The sequence below is a fragment of the Loxodonta africana genome, chromosome 8, assembly GCF_030014295.1.
Source record: "Loxodonta africana isolate mLoxAfr1 chromosome 8, mLoxAfr1.hap2, whole genome shotgun sequence".
Lineage (NCBI taxonomy): Eukaryota > Metazoa > Chordata > Mammalia > Proboscidea > Elephantidae > Loxodonta > Loxodonta africana.
Genome location: NC_087349.1, coordinates 20,525,011 through 20,530,581, shown reverse-complemented (window position 1 = coordinate 20,530,581; position 5,571 = coordinate 20,525,011). Strand labels below are relative to the sequence as shown.

The following is a 5,571-nucleotide window of genomic DNA, read 5'->3' as shown; positions in this document are numbered from 1 at the left end:
GTGAGTGTATTTTGCATGTGGGAGAGAATTGTTGGGGCCAGAGGGTGGTTTGTGATAGCTTGTCTCCAAGATAGCCACCATCAGTTTCTTCCGTTCTTGCCATTCAGAGGAGAAGTCAATTTCTCCCCTCCCCTTGAATCTGGGATGGCTTTAGTGACTTGCTTAACCAATGGAGTGTGAAGTTCTGGAACTTCTGGCCTAGGTCATAAGAATCCTTGCAGCTTCTGCCTGTGCCTCTTGGAATTCTGTCTCTTTGAATACTCGCTCTCATAACCCAGCCATCATGCTGTGAGAAGCCCAAGCCAGATGGAGAGGACACATAGAGATACTGGTTGACAGCCCCAGTTGAGCTCTCAGCTAACAGCCAACATCAGTTGCCAACCATATGAGTGAGTGAAGGAGCTGGACATTCCAGCCTTAGCCGACACCACCTGGAGAAGAACCAAGGACTCACACAACGGCCCCCATTGAGATATCCCAGCCATCTTCATCCATTCAAGTCACTCTGCAGGAAACCCCAGACATTATAGAGTGGAGAGGAGCTATCTCTGCTGTCCCCAGCCAGAACTTTTGGCCCAGAGAATCATGAGGTTAATAAAATGACAGCTGTTTCATGCCACTAGTGTTTTATGTTTTATGGCACTAAGTTTTGGGGGTAGCTTTTTTATGCAGCAATAGATAATTGGAGCATTGTCAGACTAACTGAGAATATAATCCACTTCTATGCAGTTTGTAAAAGAAACACCCAAAACATAAGGCATCAGATTAAAAGTAAAAGCATAAAAAAATTCCAAAAGAAAGCTGGTATGGCTAGGTTAATTAAAAAAAAAAAAAAAAAAGACCAAACCGATTGCCACTCGTAGCAACCCTATAGGACAAAGTAGAACTCCCCCATAGAGTTTCCAAGGAGCACCTGGTGGATTTGAACTGCTGACCTTTTGGTTAGCAGCCGTAGCACTTAACTACTATGCCAGCAGGGTTTCCAGCTAGGTTAATAGGCAAAAGTCATTATTAGGGTTAAAAATCATCACAAAAAGTAATGATTAACCAGGAAGCTATAAAAATTCCAAATCAGTATGTTTCCAATAATATGGCCTCAAAATATATAGGTAGAATACAGGAAGAAAATATATGGATACAACTACAGGAATATAAAGTAGGAAGTTTTAACACATCTTTGTCAGTAATTGATGTGCAAACAGCCAAAAGTTTGGGAAGATACAGAAAATTTGAACAATCAACAAGCTTCATTTGACGGGCATTTACAGAGCCTTACACCTAATAAATGAGAATATAGGGTTTTTTTTGTTGCTGTTGTTTTAAGCAGTTTTTAAGAAATTGTACATATACTGAATTCATAAAGCAAATTTCACAAAACCAATGAATGGGTATTAGCAAGACTATATTTTCTTAATTAGTTCAATGAAAATAGAATAAAAAGATAACTGAAATACTTTATATGGTTGGGAATTTAAAAGCACACTTCTAAGTAACTCATAGGTCAAAGAAGAAATCATAATGAAAATTAGAAGTAAAACTGAATGATAATGTAACTACTGTATATTAAAACTATGGGTCACACAAAAGTGATATTTAGAGGGAAATGTTTAGCCTTAAATGCTTGTATTAGAAAAAGAGGAAGCTCATTAATTTTCAGCCTTAAGTATTCAACTGAAAAGTTAGAAAAAGAAATGAGTAAATCCAAAGAGAGGGAAGAAAGGAATAAGAAAAATAAGAGCAGAATCTAATGAAATAGAAAACAAAGATATAATAAGATCAACAGACCCAAAAGTTGGTTAAAATAGACAAACCCTGGAAAGACTGATCAGGAAAAAAGAAGGTGAAGGCACAAATACTGCTAGTCTTGAACAAGAGGAAATATCTACAAATACAGCATAAATTATGAAGTAGGAAGCATTAACAACTGCATGCAACTAAACTGGGAAACTTAAATAAAAAGGACAACTTTGGAAAAAAAATAACTTACCAAACCTGATTCAAGAAGGAATATAAATCTGAATAGACCTGTGTAATAAGATGCAATAAGTAAGATCAACAAAGCTAATAGTTGGTTAAAATAGACAAACCCTAGAAAGATTGATAAGGAAAAAAGAAAATGAAGTCATGAATACTGCTAGAATTGAACAAGAGGAATATCTACAGATACAGCATAAATTATGAAGTAGCAAACATTAACAACTGTATGTAACTAAACTGGAAAACTTAGATAAAAAGGACAACTTTGGAAAAAAATTGAAAAAGCAACTTACCACAACTGACTCAAGAAGGAATCTAAACTTGAATAGACCTATGATCATCACATAAATTGAATTAGTGATAAAAAAAAATCTACCCAGCAGAAAAGAGACACAGAATATAAAGATATAATTGACATGCAGTAAACTGCTCATAAGGTGTGCAATTTGACATATGTTTATAAATGTCAAGTTATTGTAATTAAGATAAAGAACATATCTATCACCTCTAAGGTCTTCTGCCCCTTCAGGTCCCCCTACCTTGTCCTAGCCATCACTGATCTGCCTTATGTTACAGTAGGTGAGTTTACATTTCCTAGAATTTTACATAAATGAAATCATGCAGCATATAGTTATTTTGTCTGGCTTCTTTCACTTACCCATTGCCTTTGAGTCGATTCTGACACAGAGCGACCTTAGAGGACAGAGTAGAACTGCTCCATGGAGTGTCCAAGGAGCAGCTGGTTGGGTTGGAACTGCAGACCTCTTGGTTAGCAGCTGTACCTCTTAACCACTACGCCACCAGGGCTCCATTTCTTCACTTAGCATAGTTACTTTGAGATCTATCTATGTTGACATGGAATGTTCATTCCTTTTTATTGCTGAGCCTGTACCATTGCGTGGCTACAGCACACTGTATTTATCCGTTCACTGTTGAGAGACATTTGGCTTATATCCAGTTCTGGGCTCTTACAAATAATGCCGCTTTGTACATTTGGTGCAAGTCTTCGTGGCCGTGCTTGCTCAAATATCTAGGAATGCGACGGCTGGATCTTACAAGTATATGGTTTAACTTTTAAGAGATAGCCAAACTGTCTTCAAGATGATTTTTACCATTTTACATTCCTGCCAGCAGTGTAGGAGAGTTTGAGTTCCTCTACATCCTCATCTTTTTATTTTTAGCCATTGTAATAGGTGTATGGTAGTATTTCATTGTGGTTTTAATGTCCTTTTCTTTAGTGATTAATGCTGAGCGTCTCTTCATGCGCTTACTTGCCATTTGCGTATCTTCAGTGAAATGTCGGTTCAAACCTTTTGACCATTTTTTATTGGGTTGTTTGTTTTCTTATTTTATTGAGTTTTGAGAGCTCTTTATTCTGGGTAGAAGTGCTTTTTCAGACACGGGTAGTCCCTGACTTATGATGTATTTGAGTTATGACAAACTGCGCTTATGACCATCAGTATTTCTATTTTGTACGTCTCATCATTGGTAATATATACTTCATACAGTGTTACAGTGCGTCATTTGCTGATGTTATCATTCTCAGATGTCCACTCAAAGATGTTCAATTTTATGATTTACTGTTCAGAACGCTGCCGTATAGCAGGCTATGGCCTGGTCTACAGTGAAGTTGGTGTTGGTGTCAGGGGTCGTAATGGATAGAAAGGTGGGCAGTGTTCAGCTGTAACACATGGCAGTTGAGCAGTGCACATGCCCAGCAGCTGTTACGGTTCCGACTTCATTGTCATCCTGGAGTTCTGTCATTTTTTGCATCATATATTTTGAAACATATGTTTGCCACAGACTTCCCAGACTCTCAGCTCCATCTCCTCAACTAAGATTTGCACTGGGCTCTACTTGGGTTCCTCCTTCCTCAAGGCAATAAGCTGAGGCATTCATAGGACTCACTCATTTGCTTCCTGTCTCTCAGGAATCACTGTCCTTCATTGCCTAATGTGCAATGTTTTGAAATGATTGTTTCACATGTTTTGCCTGTTGTTTTGCCAGTTTGTTTCTGGTGCTTAGGGACATCCGGTACCTGTTCCTCCATAGTGGCTGGAAATGGAATTCCTCTATTTTCTATCCTTTTTTATGTGCTTAAAATGTTCCATGAGGAACACACACACCAAATAGGTGTATTTGTCAAAAGTAAGGTGGTGGTTTAAATTTTACTGGATTTGAGTTAAGCTTTGCTGCAATCATTTTGAAAAACTTACGTTTTGTATTTTACCTTTTTTTCTTTTTTAAGGTAATTCCTTTTGCTTTGATTCTAGTAGACTTCAGTGGTCATCTTTAAAACAGAGGTTTAATATGTTCTGTGATCTACTAGAGCAGTACTTCTTGTACAGGCTCTGAGGCCTGAGCTCAGAGTTAGGATCTTATTTCATATTAGCTTCTGAATAGCATCAGGTGGTCATTTCTGACTTTAAAACCAGCCCACTAATTTAGTCTTCCTTGATCTTGTGACCTCAGGGAAGAAGCCTACTAGGAATAGAATAAAGAAACTTTTCACATCCTAAGGCTTTAAAAAACAAAATCTTGATCCAAACATGAAAACCATTTTAATATCTTTAAACCCTTCCACAGTAGTCTTTTCTTTTTTCCTAATGAAAGCACTGCCCTTTCACTTAGTTAATGAATTATTTAATTTGAATAGATTGTTTTATTATAATTAACTGATTTCTGAGACTTCCTGAGGGTAGGAAGACTGTGTTCTAGCTGAATAGCTTAAGGACTATAATAAGGACATGAATTCTGTTGGTGGAAGTCATAAAAGAAAGAAAGATATGGGCATGTGGGTTGATTTTTTTTTTTTTTTTTGAACTGTAGGTGAAGGTTTACAAAACAAACTAGCTTCTCATTAAACAGTTAGTACACACATTGTTTTATGACATTGGTTAACTCCACAACATGTCAGCACTCTCCGTTCTTGACCTTGGGTTCCCTATTAAAAGCTTTCCTGTCCTCTCTTGCCTTCTAGTCCTTGCCCCTGGGCTGGTGTGCCTCTTTAGTCCCATATTGTTTTATGGGTCTGTCTAATCTTTGGCTTGAAGGGTGAACCTCAGGAGTGACTTCATTACTGAGCTGAAGGGTGTCTGGGGCCATGCTCTTGGTGTATGTGTGTTGATTTTTGAGGAAAGAGTGATTCTGAGGTTAAGATAAGGGAGTTCGTCAGTCTTCTCCAAGAAGAGGTAAGGCCATTGAGAGTGAGGAATAGGAAATAGAGAAATTCAACCTCTAAACGAGGTGGAATGAGCTTGGAATAACTGTTTGGGGGCCATCTTAAGGCAGTGTAATTCCCACCTTTCCACAAATGAGAAGGAATTCCCTGGGAGGATTCTAGCTTGTGACTCTCGTTCTTGCTTTCTCTGTTCTCTCATCATTGTCGTCGTTAGGTGCCATTGAGTCGGTTCTGACTCATAGCACCCTTATGTACAACAGAATGAAACACTGCCGGTCCTGCGCCATTCTCAACAATCGTTGTTATGCTTGAGCCCATTATTGCAGCCATTGTGTCAGTCCATCTTGTTGAGTGTCTTCCTCTTTTTCGCAGACCTTCTACTTTACCAAGCATAATGTTTTTCTCCAGGGACT

At 38.2% G+C, this 5,571-nt stretch overlaps 1 protein-coding gene and 1 long non-coding RNA gene across 3 annotated transcripts in view; both read left to right on the top strand.

Moving 5' to 3' along the window:
* AHCYL2 (adenosylhomocysteinase like 2) overlaps window positions 1–5,571 on the top strand; it is a 158,626-nt gene that overhangs the window by 36,816 nt on the left and 116,239 nt on the right. The gene's annotated exons all lie outside the window — the stretch shown is intronic.
* LOC135232222 (uncharacterized) overlaps window positions 1–5,571 on the top strand; it is a 58,160-nt gene that overhangs the window by 26,607 nt on the left and 25,982 nt on the right. The gene's annotated exons all lie outside the window — the stretch shown is intronic.